The sequence below is a fragment of the Carica papaya genome, chromosome 8 (genome assembly GCF_054855325.1).
Source record: "Carica papaya isolate Zhongbai chromosome 8, ASM5485532v1, whole genome shotgun sequence".
NCBI classification, from domain to species: Eukaryota; Viridiplantae; Streptophyta; class Magnoliopsida; order Brassicales; family Caricaceae; genus Carica; species Carica papaya.
Genome location: NC_142316.1, coordinates 21,766,621 through 21,791,621, shown reverse-complemented (window position 1 = coordinate 21,791,621; position 25,001 = coordinate 21,766,621). Strand labels below are relative to the sequence as shown.

Sequence of the window (25,001 nt, the reverse complement as noted above, 5' to 3'; positions counted from 1 at the left end):
CCCGTCATTTGTTTCCTGGTGCGTTCGCGCTTCACCTCTCATTTTCGTTTAAATATTAGTAAAAATTCCCCTGCGTCTTGACTCACATTTGCGTATAAACCAGCGGACCATAGTTCCAGTCGCGCATAACGTCGAACGACCTTTTTGAAAAAAAAAATGGGTGCAACACGAGAACTTCCCAGTAGGTAACCCATCCTTGTACTACTTTCGCCAAAGCACACTTAACTGCGGAGTTCTGATGGGATCCGGTGCATTTGTGTTGGTATGATCGCACCTGTTTCATTTCGTGCTGAAAATACAAACACTCCTTCTCCTTCTCTCCCCCCTCCCGTCATTTGTTTCCTTGTGCGTTCACACTGCACCTCTCATTCTTGTTCAAATTTCGATTAAAATGCCCCTGCTTCTTGACTCACCTTTGCGAATGAACCAGCGGTTCATAATTCCATTCGCGCGTAATGTCGAACGACCCATCCGAAAGTAAAATTGGTGCAACACGAGGACTCCCTAGGAGGTCACCCATCCAAGTACTACTCTCGCCCAAGCACACTTAATTGTGGAGTTCTGATGGGATCTGGTGCATTAGTGCTGGTATGATAGCACCTATTTCATTTCGCGCTGCAAATAAATACACTCCTCCTTTCTTCCCCCTATCGTCATTTGTTTCCTGGTGCGTTCACGCTTCACCTCTCCTTCTCGTTCTAATATCAAGTAAAATGTCTCGGCACCGTGACTCACCTTTGCGTATAAACCAGCGGACCATAGTTGCATTCGCGCGTAACGTCGAACAACCCATCCGAAAAAAAATGGATGCAACACGAGAACTTCCAAGGAGGTCACCCATCCAAGTATTACTTTCGCCAAAGCACACTTAACTGCGGAGTACTGATGGGATACGGTGCATTAGTGCTGGTATGATCGCACCTGTTTCATTTTGTGCTGAAAATATATACACTCATTCTCCTTCCCTCCCCCCTCCCATCATTTGTTTCCTTGTGCGTTCACACTACACCTCTTCTTCTCGTTCTAATATCGATTAAAATCCCCTGCTTCTTGACTCACATTTACGTATAAACCAGCTGACCATAGTTCCAGTCGTGCATAACGTTAAACGACCCGTCTGAAAAAAAATTGGTACGACACGAGGACTTCACAGTAGGTCACCCATCCAAGAACTACTCTCGCCCAAGCACACTTAACTGCGGAGTTCTGATGATATCCGGAGCATTAGTGCTAGTATGATCGCACCTGTTTAATTTCGTGCTGCAAATACATACATTCCTTCTCCTTTCTTCCCCCTCCTGCCATTTATTTCCTTGTGCGTGCGCACTGCACCTCTCGTTCTTGTTCTAATATCAAATAAAATACCACGGCACCGTGACTCACATTTGCGAATAAACCTGCAGATTATAATTCTAGTCGCGCGTAACGTCGAAAGAATCATCTGCAAAAAAATGGGTGCAACACGAGGACTCCACAATAAAATGGGTGAAATATAAGGACTTCGCAGGAGGTCACCCATCCTAGTACAACTCTCGCCCAAGCACCCTTAACTGCGGAGTTGTGATAGAATCCGTTGCATTAGTGCTGGTATGATCGCACATGTTTCATTCTGCAGTGCAAATACATACACTCTTTCTCCTTCCATCCCCCCTCCCGTCATTTGTTTCCTTGTGCGTGCACTCTGCATCTCTCCTTCTCGTTCAAATATCAAGTAAAAAGCCCCAGCACCATGACTCACCTTTACAAATGAACCAGCGGTTCACAATTCCATTTGTGCGTAACATCGAACGACCCATCCGAAAAAAAATGGGTACAACACGAGGACTTCCCATGAGGTCACCCATCCGAGTACTACTCTCGCCCAAACACACTTAACTGCAAAGTTCTGATGAGATCCGGTGCATTAGTGCTGGTCTAATCGTACATGTTTCATTTCGCGCTGCAAATAAATACACTCCTTCTCCTTTCTTCCCCCTCCCGTCATTTGTTTCCTGGTGCGTTCACACTTCACCTATCCTTCTCGTTCAAATATCAGTAAAAATGCCTCTGCGTCTTGACTCACATTTGCGTATAAACCAGAGGACCATAGTTCCAGTCGCGCGTAACATCGAACAACCCATCTGAAAAAAAAATGGGTGCAACACGAGAACTTCCCGGGATGTAACTCATCCTTGTACTACTCTCACCCAAGAACGCTTAACTGCGGAGTTCTGATTGAATCTGGTGCATTAGTGCTGGTATGATCGCACCTGTTTCATTTCGCACAGCAAATAAATACACTCCTTCTCCTTTCTTCCCCCTCCCGTCATTTGTTTCCTAGTGCGTTCACACTTCACCTCTCTTTCTCGTTCTAATATCAATTAAAATGCCCCTACGTCTTGACTCACATTTGCGTATAAACCAGCGGACCATAGTTCCAGTCGCGCGTAACGTCGAACGACCCATCTGAAAAAAAAAATGGGTGCAACACAAGAACTTCCCAGGAGGTAACCCATCCTTGTACTACTTTCGCCAAAGCACAATTAACTGCGGAGTTCTGATGGGATTCGGTGCATTTTTGCTGGTATGATCGCACCTATTTCATTTCTTGCTTAAAATACATACACTCCTCCATTCCTCTCCCCTCCCATCATTTGTTTCCTTGTGCGTTCACACTGCACCTCTCCTTCTCGTTCTAATATAGATTAAAATGCCCCTGCTTCTTGAGTCACATTTGCGGACCATAGTTCCAGTCGCGCGTAACGTCGATCGCCCCGATCTGAAATAAAATTAGTGCGACACGAAGACTTCCCAGGAGGTCACCCATCAGAAAAATACTCTCGCCCAAGCACACTTAACTGTGGAGTTCTGATGGGATACGGTGTATTAGTGCTGGTATGATAGCAACTGTTTAATTTTGTTCTGCAAAGACATATACTCCTTCTCCTTTCTTCCCCATCCTGTCATTTATTTCCTGGGGCGTTCACACTTCACCTCTCCTTCTCGTTCTAATATCAATTAAAATGCCCCTGCGTCTTGACTCATATTTGCGTATAAACCAGCGGACCATAGTTCCAGTCGCGCGTTACGTCGAACGGCCCATCTGAAAAAAAAAATGGGTTCAACACGAAAACTTCACAGGAGGTAACCCATCCTTGTACTACTTTTGCCAAAGCACACTTAACTGCGGAGTTCTGATGGGATCCGGTGAATTTGTGCTGGTATGATCGCACCTGTTTAATTTTGTGCATAAAATACATAAACTCCTTCTCCTTCCCTCCCCCCTCCCATCATTTGTTTCCTTGTGCGTTCACACTGCACCTCTTCTTCTCGTTCTAATATCAATTAAAATGCCCCTGTTTCTTGACTCACATTTGCGTATAAACCAGCGGACCATAGTTCCATTCGCGCGTAACGTCGAACAACCCGTCTGAAAAAAAATTAATGCGACACGAGGACTTCCCAGGAGGTCACCCATCTGAGTACTACTCTCGCCCAAACACACTTAACTGCAGAGTTCTGATGGGATCCAGTGCATTAGTGCTGGTATGATCGCACCTATTTAATTTTGCGCTGCAAATACATACCCTCCTTCTCCTTTCTTCCCCCTCCCGTCATTTGTTTCCTTGTGCGTGCGCACTGCACCTCCCATTCTCGTTCAAATATCAAGTAAAATGCCACGGCGCCATGACTCACATTTGCGAATAAACCTGCGGACCATAATTCAAGTCGCTCGTAACGTCGAAAGAATCATCTGCAAAAAAATGGGTGCAACACGAGGACTTCCCAAGAAAATGGGGGAAATATAAGGACTTCGCAGGAGGTCACCCATCCTAGTACTACTCTCGCCCAAGCACCCTTAACTTGCGGAGTTCTGATAGAATCCGTTGTATTAGTTCTGGTATAATCGCTCATGTTTCATTCTGCACTGCAAATACATACACTCTTTCTCATTCCATCCCCCCTCCCGTCATTTGTTTCCTTGTGCATGCACTCGGCATCTCTCCTTCTAGTTCTAATATCAAGTAAAATGCCCGACACCGTGACTCACCATTGCGAATGAACAAGCGGTTCATAATTCCATTCGCGCGTAATGTCGAACGACCTATCCGAAAAAAATAGGTGCGACACGAGGACTACCCAGGAGGTCACCCAACCGAGTTCTATTCTCGCCCAAGCACACTTAACTGCGAAGCTCTGATGGGATACAGTGCATTAGTGCTGGTATGATCGCACCTGTTTCATTTCGCGATGCAAATACATACTCTCCTTCTCCTTTCTTCCCACTCCCGTCATTTGTTTCCTGGTGCGTTCAGACTTCACCTCTCATTCTCGTTCTAATATCAATTAAATGCCCCTGCCTCTTGACTCACATTTGCGTATAAACCAGTGGACCATAGTTTCAGTCCCGCGTAACGTCGAACGACTCATATGAAAAAAGAAAAATGGGTGCAACACGAGAACTTCCCAGGAGGTAACCCATCTTTGAACTGCTTTCGCCAAAGCACACTTAACTGAGGATTTCTAATGGGATCCAGTGCATTTATGCCGGTATGATCGCACCTGTTTCATTTGGTGCTTAAAATACATACCCTCCTTCTCCTTCCCTCCCCCCTCCCATCATTTGTTTCCTTATGCGTTCACACTGCACCTCTTCTTCTTGTTCTAATATCGATTAAAATGTTTTTGTTTCTTCACTCACATTTGCGTATAAACCAGCGGACTATAATTCCAATCGCGCGAAACGTCGAACGACCCGTCTGAAAAAAAATTGGTGCGACACGAAGAATTCCCAAGAAGTCCCTCATCCGAGTACTACTCTCGCCCAAGCACACTTAACTGCGGAGTTCTGATGGGATCCGGTGCATTAGTGCTGGCATGATCGCAACTGTTTAATTTCGCGCTGCAAATACATACACTCCTTCTCCTTTCTTCCCCCTCCCGTCATTTGTTTTCTTGTGCATGCGCACTGTACCTCCTGTTCTCGTTTAAATATCAAGTAAAATGCCACGGCGCCGTGACTCACATTTGCGAAGAAACCTGCAGACCATAATTCAAGTCGTGCATAACGTCGAAAGAATCATCTGCAAAAAAATTGGTGCAACACGAGGACTTCCCAAGAAAATGAGTGAAATATAAGGATTTCGCAAGAGGTCACCCATCCTAGTACTACTCTTGCCTAAGCACCCTTAACTTGCGGAGTTCTGATAGAATCCGTTGCATTAGTGCTGGTATGCTCATATTTCATTCTGCGCTGTAAATACATACACTCTTTGTCGTTCCATCCCCCCTCCCGTCATTTGTTTCCTTGTGCATGCACTCTACATCTTTTCTTCTCGTTTTAATATCAAGTAAAATGCCCCGGCACCGTGACTCACCTTTGCGAATGAACCAGCGGTTCATAATTCCATTAGCGCGTAACGTCGAACGACCCATTCGAAAAAAAATGGGTGCAACATGAGGACTTCCCAGGAGGTCGCCCATCCGAGTGCTACTCTCGCCAGAGCACACTTAACTACAAAGTTCTCATGGGATCCGGTGCATTAGTGCTGGTATAATCGGACTTGTTTAATTTTGCGCTACAAATACATACATTCCATCTCCTTTCTTCCCCCTTCCTTCATTTGTTTCCTTGTGCGTGCGCACTGCACCTCCCATTCTTGTTCAAATATCAAGTAAAATGCCACGGCGCCGTGACTCACATTTGCAAATAAACCTGCGGACCGTAATTCAAGTAACGCGTAACGTCGAAAGAATCATCTGCAAAAAAATGGGTGCAACACGAGGACTTCCAAAGAAAATGTGTGAAATATAAGGACTTCGCAGGAGGTCACCCATCCTAGTACTACTCTCGCCCAAGCACCCTTAAGTTGCGGAGTTCTGATAGAATCCGTTGCATTAGTTCTGGTATGATCGCTCATGTTTTATTCTGCGCTACATATACATACACTCTTTCTCCTTCCATCCCCCCTCCGGTCATTTGTTTCCTTGTGCGTGCACTCTGCATCTTTCCTTCTCGTTCTAATATGAAGTAAAATGCCCCGGCACCGTGACTCACCTTTGCGAATGAACCAGCGGATCATAATTATATTCACGTGTAACGTCGAACAACCCATCCGAAAAAAAATTGGTGCAACACGAGGACTTCCAAGGAGGTCACCCATCTGAGCACTACTCTCACCAAAGCACACTTAACTGTAGAGTTCTGATGGGATTCGATGCATTTATGATCGCTCATGTTTCATTCTGCGCTGCAAATACATACACTCTTTCTCCTTCCATCCCCCCTCCCGTCATTTGTTTTCTTGTGCGTGCACTCTGCATCTATCCTTCTCGTTCTAATATCAAGTAAAATTACCCAGCACCATGACTCACCTTTGCGAATGAACCAGCGGTTCATAATTCTATTCGCGCGAAACGTCGAACAACCCATCCGAAAACAAAATTGGTGCAACACGAGTACTCCCCAGCAGGTCACCCATCCGAGTACTACTCTTGCCCAAGCATACTTAACTGCGGAGTTCTGACGGGATCCGGTGCATTAGTGCTGCTATGATTGCACCTGTTTCATTTCGCGCTGCAAATACATACACTCCTTATCCTTTCTTCCCACTCCCGTCATTTGTTTCTTGGTACGATCACACTTCACCTCTACTTCTCGTTATAATATCAATTAAAATGCCCCTGCATCTTGACTCACATTTGCGTATAAACCAGCGGACCATAGTTCCAGTCGCGCCTAACGTCGAACGACCCATCTGAAAAAAAAAATGAGTGCAACAAGATAACTTCCCAGGAGGTAACCCATCCTTGTACTACTTTCGCCAAAGCACACTTAACTGCGGAGTTCTGATGGGATCCGGTGCATTTGTGCTGGTATGATCGCACCTGTTTCATTTCGTGCTGAAAAAACATACACTCCTTCTCCTTCCCTCCCCCCTCCCATCATTTGTTTCCTTGTGCGTTCACACTGCACCTCTCTTTCTCGTTCTAATATCGATTAAAATGCCCCCTGCTGCTTGACTCACATTTGCGTATAAACCAGCGGATCATAGTTCCAGTCGCACGTAACGTCGAACGACCCGTCTGAAAAAATATTAGTGCGACACGAGGACTTCCCAGGAGGTCACCCATCTGAGTACTACTCTCGCTCAAGCAGACTTAACTGCAGAGTTCTGATGAGCTTCGGGGCATTAGTGCTAGTATGATCGCACCAGTTTAATTTCGCGCTGCAAATACATATACTCCTTCTCCTTTCTTCCCCCTCCCATCATTTAATTCCTTGTGCGTGCGCACTGCACCTCCCGTTCTCGTACTAATATCAAGTAAAATGCAACGGCGCCGTGACTCACATTTGCAAATAAACCTACGGACCATAATTCAAGTCGCGCGTAACGTCGAAAGAATCATCTACAAAAAAATTTGTGCAAGACGAGGACTTCCCAAGAAAATGGGTGAAATATAAGGACTTCGCAGGAGGTCACCCATCCTAGTACTACTCTCACCCAAGCACCCTTAACCGCGGAGTTCTGATAGAATCCGGTACATTAGTGCTGGTATGATCGCTCATGTTTCATTCTGCGCTGCAAATACATACACTCTTTCTCCTTCCCTCCCCCTCCCAATATTTGGTTCCTTGTGCGTGCACTCTGCATCACTCCTTTTCGTTCTAATATCAAGCAAAATGCTCCAGCACCGTGACTCACCTTTGTGAATGAACCAGCGGTTCATAATTCCATTCGCGCATAACGTCGAACGATCCATCGAAAAAAAAATGGGTGCAACACGAGGACTTCCCAGGAGATCACCCATCCGAGTACTACTCTCACCCAAGCACACTTTACTGCGGAGTTCTTATGGGATCCGGTGCATTAGTGCTGGTATGATCGCACCTGTTTCATTTTGCGCTTCAAATACATACACTCCTTCTCCTTTCTTCCCCCTCCCGTCATTTGTTTCCTGTTGCGTTCACACTTCACCTCTCCTTCTCGTTCTAATATCAATTAAAATGCTCATGCGTCTTGACTCACATTTGCTTATAAACCAGCGGACCATAGTTCCAGTCGTGGGTAACGTCGAACGGCCCATCTGAAAAAAAAAATGGGTGCAACACGAGAACATTCCAGGTGGTAACCCATCCATGTACTACTTTCGCCAAAGCACACTTAACTGCGGAGTTCTGATGGGATCCGGTGCATTAGTGCTGGTATGATCGCTCATGTTTCATTCTGCGATGCAAATACATACACTCTTTGTCCTTCCATCCCCCCTCTCGTCATTTATTTCCTTGTGCGTGCGCTCTGCATCGCTTCTTCTCGTTCTAATATCAAGTAAAATGCCCCGACACCGTGAATCAACTTTACGAATGATCCAGCGGTTCATAATTCCGTTCCCGCGTAACGTCGAACGACCCATCCGAAAAAAATGGGTGCAACACGAGGACTTCCTAGGAGGTCACCCATACGAGTACTACTCTCGCCGAAGCGCACTTAAGTGCGGAGTTCTGAATTGATCCGGTGCATTAGTTCTGGTATGATCGCACCTGTTTCATTTCCTACTGCAAATACATACAGTCATTCTCCTTTCTTCCTGCTCCTGTCATTTGTTTCCTGGAGCGTTCACGCTTCACCTCTCTTTCTCGTTCTAATATCAATTAAAATGCCCTTGCGTCTTGACTCACATTTGCGTATAAACCAGCGGACCATAGTTCCAGTCGTGTGTAACGTCGATCGGCCCATCTGAAAAAAAAAATGGGTGCAACATGAGAACTTCTCAGGAGGTAACCCATCCTTGTACTACTTTCGCCAAAGTACACTTAACTGCGTAGTTCTGATGGGATCCGGTGCATTTGTGCTGGTATGATCGCACCTGTTTCATTTTATGCTGAAAATACATACACTCCTTCTTATTCTCTCCCTCCTCCCATCATTTATTTCCTTGTGCATTCACACTGCACCTCTTCTTCTCGTTCTAATATCGATTAAAATGCCCCTGCTTCTTGACTCACATTTGTGTATAAACAAGCGGATCAAAGTTCCAGTCGCACGTAACTTCAAACGACCCGTCTGAAAAAAAATTTATGCGACACGAGGACTTCCCATGAGGTCACCCATCCAAGTACTACTCTCGCCCAAGCACAATTAACTACAGAGTTCTGATGGGATCCGGTGCATTAGTGTTGGTATGATCGCACCTATTTAATTTTGCGCTGCAAATACATACACGCCTTCTCCTTTCTTCCCCCTCCAGTCATTTGTTTCCTTGTGCGTGCGCACTGCACCTCCTGTTCTCGTTCTAATATCTAGTTAAATGCCACGGTACTGTGACTCACATTTGCGAATAAACCTGCGGACCATAATTAAAGTCGCGCGTAACGTTGAAGGAATCATCTGCAATAAAATAGGTGCAACACAAGGACTTCTTAATAAAATGGGTGAAATTTAAGGACTTTGCAGGAGGTCACCCATCCTAGCACTACTCTCGCCCAAGCACCCTTAACCGCGGAGTTCTGATAGAATTCGTTGCATTAGTGCTAGTATGATCGCTCATGTTTCATTCTGCGCTGCAAATAGATACACTCTTTCTCCTTCCATCCCCCCTCCCATCATTTGTTTCCTTGTGCGTTCACACTTCACCTATCTTTCTCGTTCTAATATCAATTAAAATGCCCATGCGTCTTGACTCACATTTGTGTATAAACCAGCAGACCATAGTTCCAGTCGCGCATAACGTCGAACGACCTATCTGAAAAAGAAAATGGGTGTAACATGAGAACTTCCAAAGAGGTAACCCATCCTTGTACTACTTTCGCCAAAACACACATAACTGTATAGTTCTGAAAAGATCCGGTGCATTTGTGCTGGTGTGATCGCACCTGTTTCATTTCGCGCTGAAAATACATACACTCCTTCTCCTTCCCTTACCCCTCCCATCATTTGTTTCCTTGTGCGTTCACACTGCACCTCTCCTTCTCGTTCTAATATCGATTAAAATTCCCCTGCTTCTTGACTCATATTTGCGTATAAACTAGCGGACCATTGTTCTAGTCGCGCGTAACGTTGAACGACCCGTCTGAAAAAAAATTGATGCGACACAAGGACTTCCAATGAGGTCACGCATCCAAGTACTAGTCTCGCCCAAGCACACTTAACTGTAGAGTTCTGATGGGATCCGGAGCATTAGTGCTGGTATGATCGCACCTGTTTAATTTCGCGCTGCAAATACAAACACTCCTTCTCCTTTCTTCCCGCTCCCGTCATTTGTTTCTTGTGCGTGCGCACTGCCCCTCCCGTTCTCGTTCAAATATCAAGTAAAATGCCACAGCGCCGTGACTCACATTTGCGAATAAACATGCGAACCATAATTCAAGTCGCGCGTAACGTCGAAAGAATCATCTTCAAAAAAATGGGTGCAACATGAGGACTTCCCAAGAAAATGGGTGAAATATATGGACTTCGTAGGAGGTCACCCATGCTAGTACTACTCTCGCCCAAGCACACTTAACCTGCGGAGTTCTTATAGAATCCGTTTAATTAGTGCTGGTATGATCGCTCATGTTTCATTCTGCGCTGCAAATACATACACTCTTTCTCATTCCATTCCCCCTCCCGTCATTTGTTTCTTTGTGCCTGCACTCTGCATCTCTCCTTCTCGTTCTAATAGCAAGTAAAATGTCTCAGTACCGTGACTCACCTTTGCGAATGAACTAGCGGTTCATAAATCCATTCGCGCGTAACGTCGAACGACCCATCCGAAAAAAAATGGGTGCAACACAAGGACTTCCCAGGAGGTCACCCATTTGAGTACTACTCTCGCCCAAGCACACTTAACTGCAGAGTTCTGATGGGATCCGGTGAATTTGTACTGGTGTGATCGCACCTGTTTCATTTCGCGCTGCAAATACATACACTCCTTCTCCTTTCTTCCCCCTCCCATCATTTGTTTCTTGGTGCGTTCACACCTCATCTCTCCTTCTCGTTCTAATATCAATTAAAATGCCCCTGCGACTTAGCTCATATTTGTGTATAAACCAGCGGACCATACTTTCAGTCGCGCGTAACGTCGAACGACCCATCTGAAAAAAATAATGGGTGCAAGACGAGAACTTCCCAGGAGGTAACCCATCCTTGTACTACTTTCACCAAAACACACTTAACTGCGGCTGGTGTGATCGCACCTGTTTCATTTTGTGCTGTAAATACATACACTCCTTCTCCTTTCTTCCCCCTCCCGTCATTTATTTCCAAGTGCGTTCACACTTCACCTCTCCTTCTCGTTCTAATATCAATTAAAATGCCCATCTGTCTTGACTCACATTTGCTTATAAACCAGCGGACCATAGTTCCATTCACGCGTAACGTCGAACGACACATCTGAAAAAAAATTGGGTGCAACAAGAAAACTTCCCAAGAAAATGGGTGAAATATAAGGACTTTGCAGGAGGTCACCCATCATAGTACTACTCTCGCCCAAGCACCCTTAACTTGCGAAATTCTGATAGAATCTGTTGCATTAGTGGTGGTATGATCGCTCATGTTTCATTCTGCGCTGCAAATACATACACTCTTTCTCCTTCCATCCCCCCTCCCATCATTTGTTTCCTTGTGCGTTCAGACTTCACTTATCTTTCTCGTTCTTATATCAATTAAAATGCCCCTGCGTCTTGACTCACATTTACATATAAACCAGCGGACCATAGTTCCAGTTGCGCGTAACGTTGAACGGCCCATCTGAAAAAGAAAATGGGTGCAACACGAGGACTTCCCAGGAGGTCACCCATCCGAGTACTACTCTCGCCCAAACACACTTAACTGCGGAGTTCTTATTGGATCCGGTGAATTAGTGCTGGTGTGATCGCACCTATTTCATTTCGTGCTGCAAATACATACACTCCTTCTCCTTTCTTCCCCCTCCCGTCATTTGTTTCCTGGTGCGTTCACACCTCACCTCTCCTTTTCGTTCGAATATCATTTAAAATGCCCCTGCGACTTAACTCATATTTGCGTATAAACTAGCGGACCATACTTCCAGTCGCGCGTAACGTCGAACGACCCATCTGAAAAAAATAATGGGTGCAAGACGAGAACTTCCCAGGAGGTAACCCATCCTTGTACTACTTTCGCCAAAGCACACTTAACTGCGGAGTTCTGATGGGATCCGATGCATTAGTGCTAGTGTGATCACACCTGTTTCATTTTGCGCAGCAAATACATACACTCCTTCTCCTTTCTTCCCCCTCCCGTCATTTGTTTGCTTGTGCGTGCGCACTGCACCTTCCGTTCTCGTTCAAATATCAAGTAAAATGCCACGACACCGTGACTCAATTTGCGAATAAACTTGCGGACCATAATTCAAGTCGCGCGTAACGTCGAAAGGATCATCTGCAAAAAAATGGGTGCAACACGAGGACTTCCCGAGAAAATGGGTAAAATTGAAGGACTTTGCAGGAGTTCACCCATCCTAGTACTACTCTCGCCCAAGCACCTTTAACTTGCGGAGTTCTGATAGAATTCGGTGCATTTGTGCTGGTATGATCGCACCTGTTTCATTTAGTGCTGAAAATACATGCACTCCTTCTCCGTCCATCCCCCCTCCCGTCATTTGTTTCCTTGTGCGTGCACTCTGCATCTCTGCTTCTCATTCTAATATCAAGTAAAATGCCCCGGCACCGTGACTCACCTTTGCGAATGAACCAGCAATTCATAATTCTATTCGCGCGTAACGTCGAACGACCAAACTAAAAAAAAAATGGGTGCAACACGAGGACTTCCCAGGAGGTCACCCATCCGAGTACGACTCTCGCCCAAGCACACTTAACTGCGGAGTTCTGATGAGATCCGGTGCATTAGTGCTGGTGTGATCACACCTATTTCATTTTGCGTTGCAAATACATACACTCCTTCTCCTTTCTTCCCCCTCCTGTCATTTGTTTCCTGGTGCGTTCACACTTAACCTCTCATTCTTATTCTAATATCAATTAAAATGCCCCTGCGTCTTGACTCACATTTGCGTATAAACCAGCGGACCATAGTTCTAGCCGCTTGCAACGTCGAACGACCCATCTGAAAAAAAAATGGGTGCAACACGAGAACTTCCCAAGAAAATGGGTGAAATATAAGGACTTCGCAGGAGGTCATCTATCCTAGTACTACTCTCGCCCAAGCACCCTTAACTGCGGAGTTTTGATGGGATCCGGTGCATTAGTGCTAGTATGATCGCACCTGTTTCATTTCGCGCTGCAAATACATACACTCATTCTCCTTTCTGCCCCCTCCCGTCATTTGTTTCCTGGTGCGTTCACACTTCACCTCTCCTTCTCGTTCTAATATCAAGTAAAATGCCCTGGCACGTGACTCACCTTTTTGAATAAACCAGCGGTTCATTATTCCTTTCGCGTGTAACGTCGAACGACCCATCCGAAAAAAAATGGGTGCAACACGAGGACTTCCGAATAGGTCACCCATCCGAGTACTACTCTCGCCCAAGCACAGTTAACTGCGAAGTTCTGATGGGATCTGGTGCTTTAGTGCAGGTATGATTACACCTGTGTAATTTCCCACTGCAAATACATACACTCCTTCTCCTTTCTTCCCCCTCTTGTCATTTATTTCCTTGTGCGTGCTCACTACACCTCCCGTTCTCATTCAAATATCAAGTAAAATGCCACGGCACCGTGACTCACATTTGCAAATAAACTTGCGGACCATAATTCAAGTCGCGCGTAATGTAGAAAAATCATCTGTAAAAAAATGGGTGCAACACGAGAACTTCCCAAGAAAATGGGTGAAATATAAGGACTTTGCAGGAGGTCACCCATCCTAGTACTACTCTCGCCCAAGCACCCTTAACTTGATCGCTCATGTTTCATTCTTCGTTGCAAACACGTACACTCTTTCTCCTTCCATCCCCCCTCCCGTCATTTGTTTCCTTGTGCATGCACTCTGCATCTCTCCTTCTCGTTCTAATATCAAGTAAAATGCCCCAGTACCGTGACTCACCTTTGCGAATGAACCAGCGGTTCATAAATCCATTCGTGCGTAATGTCGACCGACCCATCCGAAAAAAAATGGGTGCAACACAAGGACTTCCCAAGAGGTCACCCATCCGAGTACTATTCTCGCCCAAGCACACTTATCTGCGGAGTTCTGATGGGATCCGGTGCATTAGTGCTAGTATGATCGCACCTGTGTCATTTCGTACTGCAAATACATACACTCCTTCTCCTTTCTTCCCGCTCCCGTCATTTGTTTCCTGGTGCATTCACACTTCACCTCTCCTTCTCGTTCTAATATCAATTAAAATGCCTCTGCGTCTTAACTCACATTTGCGTATAAACCAGCTGACAATAATTCCAGTCGCCCGTAACGTCGAACGACCCATTTGAAAAAAAAATGGGTGCAACACGAAAACTTCCCAGGAGGTAACCCATCCTTGTACTACTTTCGCCAAAGCACACTTAACTGCGGATTTCTGATGGGATCCGATGCATTTGTGCTGGTATGATCGCACCTGTCTAATTTCGTGCTAAAAATACATACACTCCTTCTCCTTCCCTCCCCCCTCCCATAATGTGTTTCCTTGTGCGTTCACACTACACCTCTCCTTCTCGTTCTAATATCGATTAAAATGCTCCTGCTTCTTGACTCACATTTGCGTATAAACCAGCAGACCATAGTTCTAGTCGAAGGTAAAGTCGAACGACCCGTCTGAAAAAAAATTGGTGCGACACGAGGACTTCCCAAGAGGTCACCCATCCGAGTACTAGTCTCGCCCAAGCACACTTAACTGCGGAGTTCTGATGGGATCCGGTGCATTATTGCTGGTATGATCGCACCTGTTTAATTTCGGGCTGCAAATACAAACACTCCTTCTCCTTTCTTCCCCCTCCCGTCATTTGTTTCCTTGTGCGTGCGCACTGCATCTCCCGTTCTCGTTCAAATATCAAGAAAAATGCTTCGGCGTTTTGACTCACATTTGCGTATAAACCAGCGGACCATAGTTCCAATCGCGCGTAACGTTGAACGACCCATCTGAAAGAAAAATGGGTGCAACACGAGAACTTCTCAGGAGGCAACCCATCCTTGTACTACTTTCGCCAAAGCAAACTTAACTGCGGAATTCTGATGGGATCCGGTGCATTTGTGCTGGTATGATCGCACCTGTTTCATTTGGTGCTGAAAATACTTACACTCCTTCTCCTCCCCTCCCCCCTCCCATTATTTGTTTCCTTATGCGTTCACACTGCACCTCTCCTTCTCGTTCTAATATAGATTAAAATGCCCGTGCTTCTTGACTCATATTTGCGTATAAATCAGCAGATCATACTTGCAGTCGCGCGTAACGTCGAATGACCTATCTGTAAAAAAATTGGTGCGACACGAGGACTTCCTAGGAGGTCACCCATCAGAGTACTACTCTCGCCCAAGCACACTTAACTGCGAAGTTCTGATGGGATCCCGTGCATTGGTGCTGGTATGATCGCACCTGTTTAATTTTGCACTGCAAATACATACACTCCTTCACATTTCTTCCCACTTCCGTCATTTGTTTCCTTGTGCGTGGGCACTGCACCTCCCGTTCTTGTTCTAATATCAAGTAAAATGCCACGGCGCCGTGACTCAAATTTACGAATAAACTTGCGGATCATAATTCAAGTCGCGCGTAACGTCGAAAAAATCATCTGCAAAAAAATGGGTGCAACATGAGGACTTCTCAAGAAAATGGGTGAAATATAAGGACGTCGCAGGAGGTCACCCATCCTAGTACTACTCTCGCCCAAGCACCCATAACTCCGGAGTTCTGATAGAATCCGTTGCATTAGTGCTGGTATGATCGCTCATGTTTCATTCTGCGCTGCAGATACATACACTCTTTCTCCTTCCATCTCCCCTCCCGTCATTTGTTTCCTTATTTGTGCACTGTGCATGACTCCTTCTCGTTCTAATATCAAATAAAATGCCCCGGCACCGTGACTCACATTTGCGAATGAACCAGCGGTTCATAATTCCATTCGCGCGTAACGTCGAACGACCCATCCGAAAAAAAATGAGTGCAACACGAGAACTTCGCAGGAGGTCACCCATCCGAGTACTACTCTCTCCCAAACACACTTAACTGTGGAGTTCTGAAGGGATCCGGTGCATTAGTGCTGGTATGATCGTGCCTGTTTCATTTTGCGCTGCAAATACATACACTCATTCTCCTTTCTTCCCCCTCCCGTCATTTGTTTCCTGGTGCATTCACACTTCACCTCTCCTTTTCGTTTTAATATCAATTAAAATGCCCATTCGTCTTGACTCACATTTGTGTATAAACCAGCAGATCATAGTTCCAGTCGCACGTAACGTCGAACGACCCATATGAAAAAAAAATTGGTGCAAGAGGAGAACTTCCCAGGAGGTGGCCCATCCTTGTACTACTTTCGCCAAAGCACACTTAACTGCGGAGTTCTGATGGGATCCTGTGCATTTGTGCTGGTATGATCACACTTGTTTCATTTCGCGCTGAAAATACATACACTCCTTCTCCTTCCCTCCTCCCTCCCATCATTTGTTTCTTTGTGCGTACACACTGCACCACTCCTTCTCGTTCAAATATCGATTAAAATGCCCTTACTTCTTGACTCACATTTGCGTATAATCCAGCGGACTATAGTTCAATTGCGCGAAACGTCGAACGACCCGTTTGAAAAAAAATTGGTGCGACACGAGGACTTTCCAGGAGGTCACCCATCTGAGTACTACTCTCACCCAAGCAAACTTAACTGCGGAGTTCTGATGGGAGTCGGTGCATTAGTGCTAGTATGATCGCACCAGTTTAATTTTGCGCTGCAAATACAAACACTCCTTCTCCTTTCTTCCCCCTCTCGTCATTTGTTTCCTTGTGCGTGCGCACTACACCTCCCGTTCTCGTTCTAATATCAAGTAAAATGCCACGGCGCCGTGACTCACATTTTCAAATAAACCTGCGGACCATAATTCAAGTAGCGCGTAACGTCGAAAGAATCATCTGCAAAAAAATGAGTGCAACACGAGGACTTCCAAAGAAAATGGGTGAAATATAAGGACTTCGCAGGAGGTCAGCCATTTTAGAACTATTCTTGCCTAAGCACCCTTAACTTGCGGAGTTCTGATAGAATCCGTTGCATTAGTGCTGGTATGATTGCTCATGTTCTATTCTGTGCTGCAAATACATACACTCTTTCTCCTTCCATCCCCCCTCCCGTCATTTGTTTCCTTGTGCGTGAACTCTACATCTCTCCTTCTCGTTATAATATCAAGTAAAACACCCCGGCACCATGACTCACCATTGCGAATGAACCAGCGGTTCATAATTCCATTCGCACGTAACATCGAACTACCCATCCGAGTACTACTCTCACCCAAGCACACTTAACTGCAGAAATTTGATGGGATCCGGTGCATTAGTGCTGGTATGATCGCACCTGTTTCATTTCGCGCTGCAAATACATACACTCCTTCTCCTTTCTTTCCCCTCGCGTCATTTGTTTCCTGGTGCGTTCACACTTCACCTCTCCTTTTCGTTCAAATATCAATTAAAATGCCCCTGCGTCATGACTCACATTTGTGTATAAACCAGCGGACCATAGTTCCAGTCGCGCGTAACGTCGAACGACCTATCTAAAAAAAAAAGAGTGCAACACGAGAATTTTCCAGGAGGTAACCCATCCTTGTACTACTTTCGCCAAAGCACACTTAACTGCGGAGTTCTGATGGGATCCGGTGCATTTTTGCTGGTATGATAGCACCTGTTTCATTTCGTGCTGAAAATACATACACTCCTTCTCCTTCCCTCCCACCTCCCATTATTTGTTTCCTTGTGGGTTCACACTGAACCTCTTCTTCTCGTTCTAATATCGATTAAAATGCCCCTGCATCTTGACTCACTTTTGCGTATAAACAAGCAGACCATAGTTCCAGTCACGCTTAACATCGAACGACCCATCTGAAAAAAAATTATTGCGCCACGAGGACTTCCCAGGAGGTCACCCATACGAGTACTACTCTCGCCCAAGCACACTTAACTATGGAGTTCTTATGGGATCCGGTGCATTAGTGCTTGTATGATCGCACCTGTTTAATTTCGCACTGCAAATACATACATTCCTTCTCCTTTCTTCCCCCTCCGGTCATTTGTTTACTTGTGCGTGCGCACTACACCTCTCGTTCTCGTTCAAACATCAAGTAAAATGTCACGGCGCCGTGACTCACATTTGCGAATAAACCTGCGGACCATAATTCATGTCGCGCGTAATGTCGAAAGAATCATCTACAAAAAAATGGGTTCAACACGAGGACTTCCCAAGAAAATGGGTGAAATATAAGGACTTCGCAGGAGCTCACCCATCCTAGACTCTCGCCCAAGCACCCTTAACTTGCGGAGTTCTGATAGAATCTGTTGCATTAGTGCTGGTATGGTCGCTCATGTTTCATTCTGCGCTGCAAATACATACACTCTTTCTCCTTCCATCCTCCCTCCCGTCATTTGTTTCCTTGTTCGTGCACTCTATATCTCTCATTCTCGTTCTAATATCAAGTAAAATGCCCTAGCCCCGTGACTCACCTTTGCGAATGAACCAGCGGTTCATAATTCCATTCGCGCGTAACGTCGATCGACCCATCCGAAAAAAAATGGGTGCATCACGAGGACTTCCCAGGAAATCACCCATCCAAGTACTACAATCGCCCAAGCACACTTAATTGTGACATTCTGATGGGTTCCAGTGCATTAGTGCTGCTATAATCGCACCTGTTTAATTTCGCGCTGTAAATACATACACTCCTTCTCCTTTCTTCCCCCTCCTGTTATTTGTTTCCTAGTGCGTTCACACTTCACTTTTGCGTATAAACAAGCGGACCATAGTTTCAGTCGCGCTTAACATTGAACGACCCGTTTGAAAAAAAATTGTTGCACCACGAGGACTTCCCAGGAGGTTACCCATACGAGTACTACTCTCGCCCAAGCAAATTTAACTGAGGAGTTCTAATGGGATCCGGTGCATTAGTGCTTGTATGATCGCACCTCTTTAATTTTGCGCTGCAAATACATACATTCCTTCTCTTTTCTTCCCCCTCCCATCATTTGTTTACTTGTGCGTGCGCAATACACCTCTCGTTCTCGTTCAAATATCAAGTAAAATGCCACGGCGCCGTGACTTACATTTGCGAATAAACCTGCGGACCATAATTCAAGTCGCCAGTAATGTCGAAAGAATCATCTGCAAAAAAATGGGTGCAACACGAGGACTTCCCAAGAAAATGGGCGAAATATAAGGACTTCGCAGGAGGTCACCCATCCTAGACTCTCGCCCAAGCACCCTTAACTTGCGGAGTTCTGATAAAATCTGTTGCATTAGTGCTGGTATGGTCGCTCATGTTTCATTCTGCGCTGCAAATACATACACTCTTTCTCCTTCCATCCCCCCTCCCGTCATTTGTTTCCTTGTGCGTGCACTCTACATCTCTCATTCTCGTTCTAATATCAAGTAAAATGCCCCGGCATCGTGACTCACCTTTGTGAATGAACCAGCCGTTCATAATTCCATTCGCGCGTAACATCGAACGACCCATCCGAAAAAAAATGGGTGCATCACGAGGACTTCCCAGCAGATCACCCATCTAAGTACTACAATCGCCCAAGCACACTTAACTGTGAAGTTCTGATGGGTTCCGGTGCATTAGTGCTGGTATGATCGCACCTGTTTAATTTCGCGCTGCAAATACATACACTCATTCTCCTTTCTTCCCCCTCCCTCATTTGTTTCCTGGTGCGTTCACACTTCAGCTCTCATTTTCGTTCTAATATCAATTAAAATGCCCCTGCGTAATGACTCACATTTGCGTATAAACCAGCGGACCATAGTTTCAGTCGCGCGTAACGTCGAACGTCCTATCTGAAAAAAAAAAGGGTGCAACACGAGAATTTCCCAGGAGGTAACCCATCCTTGTACTACTCTCGCCAAAGCACACTTAACTGCGGAGTTCTGATGGGATCCAGTGCATTTTTGCTGGTATGATAGCACCTGTTTCATTTCGTGCTGAAAATACATACACTCTTTCTCCTTCCCTCCCACCTCCCATTATTTGTTTCCTTGTGGGTTCACACTGAACCTCTTCTTCTTGTTCTAATATCGATTAAAATACCCCTGCATCTTGACTCACTTTTGCGTATAAACAAGCGGACCATAGTTCCAGTCGCACTTAACGTCGAACGACCCGTCTAAAAAAAAATTATTACGCCACGAGGACTTCCCATGAGGTCACCTATACGAGTACTACTCTCGCCCAAGCACACTTAACTGTGGAGTTCTTATGGGATCTGGTGCATTAGTACTTGTATGATCACACCTGTTAAATTTCGCGCTGCAAATACATACATTCCTTCTCCTTTCTTCCCCCTCTCGTCATTTGTTTACTTGTGCGTGCGCACTACACCTCTCATTCTCGTTCAAATATCAAGTAAAATGCTACGGCGTCGTGACTCACATTTATGAATAAACCTGCGGACCATAATTCAAGTCGCGCGTAATGTCGAAAGAATCATCTGCAAAAAAATGGGTGCAACACGAGGACTTCCCAAGAAAATGGGTGAAATTTAAGGACTTCGCAGGAGGTCACCCATCTTAATACTACTATCGCCCAAGCACCCTTAACTTGCGGAGTTCTGATACAATCCGTTGTATTAGTGCTTGTATGATCGCTCATGTTTCATTATGCGCTGCAAATACATACACTCTTTCTCCTTCCATCCCCCCTCCCGTCATTAGTTTCCTTGTGCGTGCACTCTGCATCTCTCCTTGTCGTTCTAATATCAAGAAAAATGCGACGGCACCGTGACTCACCTTTGCGAATGAACCAGCGGTTCATAATTTCATTCGCGCGTAATGTCGAACGACCCATCCAAAAAAAATTGGTGCAACACGAGGACTTCCCAGGAGGTGACCCATCCGAGTAATACTCTCGCCCAAGCACATTTAACTGCAGAGTTCTGATAGGATTCGGTGAATTAGTGCTGGAATGATCGCACATGTTTCATTTCGCGCTGCAAATACATACACACCTTCTCCTTCCCTCCCCCCTCCTGTCATTTGTTTCCTTGTGCGTGCACACTACACTTCTCGTTCTTGTTCTAATATCAAGTAAAATGCCCTAACACCGTGACTCACCTTTGCGAATGAACCAGCTGTTCATAATTCCATTCGCGCGTAACGTCAAATGACCCATCCAAAAAATAATGGGTGCATCACGTGGAATTCCTAGGAGATCACACATCCGAGTACTACTCTCGCCCAAGCACACTTAACTGCGAAGTTTTGATGGGATACGGTTCATTTCGCGCTGCAAATACATACACTCCTTATCCTTTCTTCCCTGTCCCGTTATTTGTTTCCTGGTGCGTTCACACTTCACCTCTCCTTCTTGTTCTAATATCAATTAAAATGCCCCTGCGTCATGACTCACATTTGCGTATAAACCAGCGGACCATACTTCCAGTCGAGCGTAACGTCGAACGACCCATTTGAAAAAAAAAAAAATGGATGCAACACGAGAACTTCCCAGGAGGTAACCCATCGTTGAACTACTTTCGCCAAAGCACACTTAACTGCGGAGTTCTGAAAAGATCCGGTGCATTTGTGCTGGTATGATCGCACCTATTTCATTTCGTGCTGAAAATACAAACACTCCTTCTCCTTCACTCCCCCCTCCCATCATTTGTTTCCTTGTGCGTTCACACTGCACCTATCTTTCTCGTTCTAATATCGATTAAAATGCCCCTGTTTCTTGACTCACATTTGCGTATAAACCAGCGGACCATAGTTCCAGTCGCGCGTAACGTCGAACGACCCGTCTGAAAAAAAATTTGTACGACACGAGGACTTCCTAGGAGGTCTCCCATACGAGTACTACTCTCGCCCAAGCACAATTAACTACGGAGTTCTGATGGGATCCGGTGCATTAGTGCTAGTATGATCCCCCTCCCGTCATTTGTTTCCTTGTGCGTGTGCACTGCACCTCTCGTTCTCGTTCTAATACAAGTAAAATGTCACGGCGCCGTGACTCACATTTGCGAATAAACCTGCGGACCATAATTCAAATCGCGCGTAACGACGAAAGAATCATTTGCAAAAAAATGGGTGAAATATAAGGACTTCGCAGGAGGTCACCCATCCTAGTACTACTCTCGCCAAAGCACCCTTAACTTTCGGAGTTCTGATAGAATCCGTTCCATTAGTGCTGGTAAGATCGCTCATGTTTCACTCTGCGCTATAAATACATACACTCTTTCTCCTTCCATCCTCCCTCCCATCATTTGTTTCGTTGTGCGTGCACTCTGTATCTCTCCTTCTCGTTCTAATATCAAGTAAAATGTCTCGGCATCGTGACTCATCTTTGCAAATGAACCAGTGGTTCATAATTCCATTCACGCGTAATGTCGAATGACCCATCCGAAAAAAAATGCGTGCAACACGAGGACTTCCCAGGAGGTCACGCATCCGAGTACTACTCTCTCCCAAGCACACTTAACTGTGGAGTTTTGATGGGATCCGGTGCATTAGTGTTGGTATGATCGCACCTGATTAATTTCGCGCTGCAAATACATTCACTCCTTCTCTTTTCTTCCCCCTCCCATCATTTGTTTCCTTGTGCGTGAACACTGCACCTCCCGTTCTCGTTCAAATATCAAGTAAAATGCCACGGTGCCGTGACTCACATTTGCAAATAAACTTGCGGACCATAATTCAAGTCGCGCGTAACGTCGAAAGAATCATCTGCAAAAAAATGGGTGCAACACGAGGACATCCCAAGAAAATGGGTGAAATATAAGGACATCGCAGGAGGTCACCCATCTTAGTACTACTCTCGCCCATGGACCCTTAACTTGCGGAGTTCGGATAGAATCCGCTGCATTAGTGCTGGTATGATCGCTCATGTTGCATTCTGCATTGCAAATACATACACTCTTTCTCCTTCCATCCCACTTCCCGTCATTTGTTTTCCTGTGCGCGCACTCTGCATCTCTCCTTCTCATTCTAATATCGAGTAAAATGCCCCAGCACCATGACTCAATTTTGCGAATGAACTAGCGTTTCATAATTCGATTCGCGCGTAACGTCGACGGACCCATCCGGAAAAAAATGGGTGCAACACGAGGACTTCCCAGGAGGTCATCCATCCGAGTACTACTCTCGCCCATGCAGACTTAACTGCGGAGTTCTGATGGGATCCGGTGCATTAGTGTTGGTATGATCGTACCTTATTAATTTCGTGCTGCAAATACATTCACTCATTCTCATTTCTTCCCCCTCCCATCATTTGTTTCCTTGTCCGTGCGCACTGCACCTCCCGTTTTCGTTCAAATATCAAGTAAAATGTCACAGCGCTGTGACTCACATTTGCAAATAAACTTGTGGACCATAATTCAAGTCGCGCGTAACGTCGAAAGAATCATCTGCAAAAAAATGGGTGCAACACGAGGACATCCCAAGAAAATGAGTGAAATATAAGGACTTCACAGGAGGTCACCCATCCTAGTACTACTCTCGCCCAAGCACCCATAACTTGCGGAGTTTTGATAGAATCCGTTCCATTAGTTCTGGTATGATCGCTCATGTTTCATTTTGCGCTGCAAATACATACACGTTTTTTCCTTCCATCCCGCCTCCCGTCATTTGTTTCCTTGCGCGTGCACTCTGGATCTCTCCTTCTCGTTCTAATATAAAATAAAATGCCTTGGCACCGTGACTCACCTTTGCGAATGAACCAGCGTTTCATAATTCGATTCGTGCACAACGTCGAACGACCCATCCGAAAAAAAATGGGTGCAACACGAGGACTTCCCAGGAGGTCACCCATCCGAGTACTACTCTCGCCCAAGCACACTTAACTACAGAGTTCTGATGGGATCCGATGCATTAGTGCTGGTATGATCGCACCTGATTAATTTCACGCTGCAAATACATTCACTCATTCTCCTTTCTTCCCCCTACCGTCATTTGTTTCCTTTTGCGTGCGCACTGCACCTCCTGTTCTCGTTCAAATATCAAGTAAAATGCCACGACATAGTGACTCACATTTGCAAATAAACATGCGAACCATAATTCAAGTCGCGCGTAACGTCGAAAGAATTATCTGCAAGAAAATGGGTGCAACACGAGGACTTCCCAAGAAAATGGGTGAAATATAAGGACTTCGCAGGAGGTCACCCATCCTAGTACTACTCTCGCCCAAGCACACTTAACAACGTAGTTTTGATGGGATCCGGTGCATTAGCGCTTGTATGATCGCACCTGTTTAATTTTGCGCTGTAAATAGATACATTCCTTCTCCTTTCTTCCCTATCGCGTCATTCGTTTACTTGTGCGTGCGCACTACACCTCTCGTTTTCGTTCAAATATCAAGTAAAATGCCACGGCTCCGTGACTCACATTTGCGAATAAACCTGCGGACCATAATTCAAGTCGCGCGTAATGTCGAAAGAATCATCTGCAAAAAAATGGGTGAAACACGAGGAGTTCCCAAGAAAATGAGCGAAATATAAGGACTTCGCAGGAGGTCACCCATCCTAGACTCTCGCCCAAGCACCCTTAACTTGCGGAGTTCTGATAGAATCCGTTGCATTAGTGCTGGTATGGTCGCTCATGTTTCATTCTGCACTGCAAATACATACACTCTTTCTCCTTCCATCCCCACTCCCGCCATTTGTTTCTTTGTGCGTGCACTCTACATCTCTCCTTCTCGTTCTAATATCAAGAAAAATGCCCCGGCACTGTGACCCACCTTTGCGAATGAACCAGTGGTTCATAATTCCATTCGCGCATTATGTCGAACAACCCATCCGAAAAAAAATTGGTGCACCACGAGGACTTCCCAGGAGGTCACCCATCCGAGTAATACTCTCGCCAAAGCACATTTAACTGTGGAGTTCTGATAGGATCCGATGAATAAGTGCTGGTATGATCGCACATGTTTCATTTCGCGCTGCAAATACATACACACCTTCTC

The 25,001-nt window shown here is 45.5% G+C and overlaps 2 non-coding genes and 43 pseudogenes across 2 annotated transcripts; all 45 read right to left on the bottom strand.

Annotated features, from left to right (window-relative positions):
* Positions 1–157: 157 nt before the first annotated feature.
* Positions 158–276, bottom strand: LOC148252500 (5S ribosomal RNA; annotated as a pseudogene).
* A 207-nt stretch (positions 277–483) lies between these two features.
* On the bottom strand, positions 484–602 carry LOC148252499 (5S ribosomal RNA; annotated as a pseudogene).
* Positions 603–804: 202 nt separating this feature from the next.
* On the bottom strand, positions 805–923 carry LOC148252498 (5S ribosomal RNA; annotated as a pseudogene).
* A 205-nt stretch (positions 924–1,128) lies between these two features.
* On the bottom strand, positions 1,129–1,247 carry LOC148252497 (5S ribosomal RNA; annotated as a pseudogene).
* Positions 1,248–1,807: 560 nt separating this feature from the next.
* On the bottom strand, positions 1,808–1,926 carry LOC148252496 (5S ribosomal RNA; annotated as a pseudogene).
* A 532-nt stretch (positions 1,927–2,458) lies between these two features.
* Positions 2,459–2,577, bottom strand: LOC148252495 (5S ribosomal RNA; annotated as a pseudogene).
* Positions 2,578–3,095: 518 nt separating this feature from the next.
* Positions 3,096–3,214, bottom strand: LOC148252494 (5S ribosomal RNA; annotated as a pseudogene).
* Positions 3,215–3,420: 206 nt separating this feature from the next.
* On the bottom strand, positions 3,421–3,539 carry LOC148252493 (5S ribosomal RNA; annotated as a pseudogene).
* A 559-nt stretch (positions 3,540–4,098) lies between these two features.
* LOC148252492 (5S ribosomal RNA) lies at positions 4,099–4,217 on the bottom strand (annotated as a pseudogene).
* Positions 4,218–4,425: 208 nt separating this feature from the next.
* Positions 4,426–4,544, bottom strand: LOC148252491 (5S ribosomal RNA; annotated as a pseudogene).
* A 206-nt stretch (positions 4,545–4,750) lies between these two features.
* LOC148252490 (5S ribosomal RNA) lies at positions 4,751–4,869 on the bottom strand (annotated as a pseudogene).
* A 1,555-nt stretch (positions 4,870–6,424) lies between these two features.
* LOC148252489 (5S ribosomal RNA) lies at positions 6,425–6,543 on the bottom strand (annotated as a pseudogene).
* A 207-nt stretch (positions 6,544–6,750) lies between these two features.
* Positions 6,751–6,869, bottom strand: LOC148252488 (5S ribosomal RNA; annotated as a pseudogene).
* A 207-nt stretch (positions 6,870–7,076) lies between these two features.
* Positions 7,077–7,195, bottom strand: LOC148252487 (5S ribosomal RNA; annotated as a pseudogene).
* Positions 7,196–7,428: 233 nt separating this feature from the next.
* LOC148252486 (5S ribosomal RNA) lies at positions 7,429–7,549 on the bottom strand (annotated as a pseudogene).
* A 205-nt stretch (positions 7,550–7,754) lies between these two features.
* Positions 7,755–7,873, bottom strand: LOC148252485 (5S ribosomal RNA; annotated as a pseudogene).
* A 207-nt stretch (positions 7,874–8,080) lies between these two features.
* LOC148252484 (5S ribosomal RNA) lies at positions 8,081–8,199 on the bottom strand (annotated as a pseudogene).
* A 531-nt stretch (positions 8,200–8,730) lies between these two features.
* LOC148252483 (5S ribosomal RNA) lies at positions 8,731–8,849 on the bottom strand (annotated as a pseudogene).
* Positions 8,850–9,055: 206 nt separating this feature from the next.
* LOC148252482 (5S ribosomal RNA) lies at positions 9,056–9,174 on the bottom strand (annotated as a pseudogene).
* Positions 9,175–10,061: 887 nt separating this feature from the next.
* LOC148252481 (5S ribosomal RNA) lies at positions 10,062–10,180 on the bottom strand (annotated as a pseudogene).
* A 560-nt stretch (positions 10,181–10,740) lies between these two features.
* Positions 10,741–10,859, bottom strand: LOC148252480 (5S ribosomal RNA; annotated as a pseudogene).
* An 862-nt stretch (positions 10,860–11,721) lies between these two features.
* Positions 11,722–11,840, bottom strand: LOC148252479 (5S ribosomal RNA; annotated as a pseudogene).
* A 207-nt stretch (positions 11,841–12,047) lies between these two features.
* Positions 12,048–12,166, bottom strand: LOC148252478 (5S ribosomal RNA; annotated as a pseudogene).
* A 561-nt stretch (positions 12,167–12,727) lies between these two features.
* Positions 12,728–12,846, bottom strand: LOC148252477 (5S ribosomal RNA; annotated as a pseudogene).
* A 236-nt stretch (positions 12,847–13,082) lies between these two features.
* LOC148252476 (5S ribosomal RNA) lies at positions 13,083–13,201 on the bottom strand (annotated as a pseudogene).
* A 204-nt stretch (positions 13,202–13,405) lies between these two features.
* LOC148252475 (5S ribosomal RNA) lies at positions 13,406–13,524 on the bottom strand (annotated as a pseudogene).
* Positions 13,525–14,045: 521 nt separating this feature from the next.
* Positions 14,046–14,164, bottom strand: LOC148252474 (5S ribosomal RNA; annotated as a pseudogene).
* A 206-nt stretch (positions 14,165–14,370) lies between these two features.
* Positions 14,371–14,489, bottom strand: LOC148252473 (5S ribosomal RNA; annotated as a pseudogene).
* A 206-nt stretch (positions 14,490–14,695) lies between these two features.
* Positions 14,696–14,814, bottom strand: LOC148252472 (5S ribosomal RNA). The gene has a single exon (XR_015814944.1). It is a non-coding gene; the product is annotated as a 5S ribosomal RNA (ribosomal RNA).
* Positions 14,815–15,020: 206 nt separating this feature from the next.
* Positions 15,021–15,139, bottom strand: LOC148252471 (5S ribosomal RNA; annotated as a pseudogene).
* Positions 15,140–15,345: 206 nt separating this feature from the next.
* LOC148252470 (5S ribosomal RNA) lies at positions 15,346–15,464 on the bottom strand (annotated as a pseudogene).
* Positions 15,465–16,024: 560 nt separating this feature from the next.
* Positions 16,025–16,143, bottom strand: LOC148252469 (5S ribosomal RNA; annotated as a pseudogene).
* Positions 16,144–16,349: 206 nt separating this feature from the next.
* LOC148252468 (5S ribosomal RNA) lies at positions 16,350–16,468 on the bottom strand (annotated as a pseudogene).
* A 205-nt stretch (positions 16,469–16,673) lies between these two features.
* LOC148252467 (5S ribosomal RNA) lies at positions 16,674–16,792 on the bottom strand (annotated as a pseudogene).
* An 837-nt stretch (positions 16,793–17,629) lies between these two features.
* Positions 17,630–17,748, bottom strand: LOC148252466 (5S ribosomal RNA; annotated as a pseudogene).
* Positions 17,749–17,954: 206 nt separating this feature from the next.
* Positions 17,955–18,073, bottom strand: LOC148252465 (5S ribosomal RNA; annotated as a pseudogene).
* Positions 18,074–18,903: 830 nt separating this feature from the next.
* Positions 18,904–19,022, bottom strand: LOC148252464 (5S ribosomal RNA; annotated as a pseudogene).
* Positions 19,023–19,579: 557 nt separating this feature from the next.
* On the bottom strand, positions 19,580–19,698 carry LOC148252463 (5S ribosomal RNA; annotated as a pseudogene).
* Positions 19,699–19,903: 205 nt separating this feature from the next.
* LOC148252462 (5S ribosomal RNA) lies at positions 19,904–20,022 on the bottom strand (annotated as a pseudogene).
* An 885-nt stretch (positions 20,023–20,907) lies between these two features.
* On the bottom strand, positions 20,908–21,026 carry LOC148252461 (5S ribosomal RNA; annotated as a pseudogene).
* Positions 21,027–21,532: 506 nt separating this feature from the next.
* Positions 21,533–21,651, bottom strand: LOC148252460 (5S ribosomal RNA; annotated as a pseudogene).
* A 206-nt stretch (positions 21,652–21,857) lies between these two features.
* Positions 21,858–21,976, bottom strand: LOC148252459 (5S ribosomal RNA; annotated as a pseudogene).
* A 479-nt stretch (positions 21,977–22,455) lies between these two features.
* Positions 22,456–22,574, bottom strand: LOC148252458 (5S ribosomal RNA; annotated as a pseudogene).
* A 561-nt stretch (positions 22,575–23,135) lies between these two features.
* On the bottom strand, positions 23,136–23,254 carry LOC148252457 (5S ribosomal RNA; annotated as a pseudogene).
* Positions 23,255–23,815: 561 nt separating this feature from the next.
* Positions 23,816–23,934, bottom strand: LOC148252456 (5S ribosomal RNA). Its single transcript, XR_015815529.1, has one exon. It is a non-coding gene; the product is annotated as a 5S ribosomal RNA (ribosomal RNA).
* Positions 23,935–25,001: the final 1,067 nt, after the last annotated feature.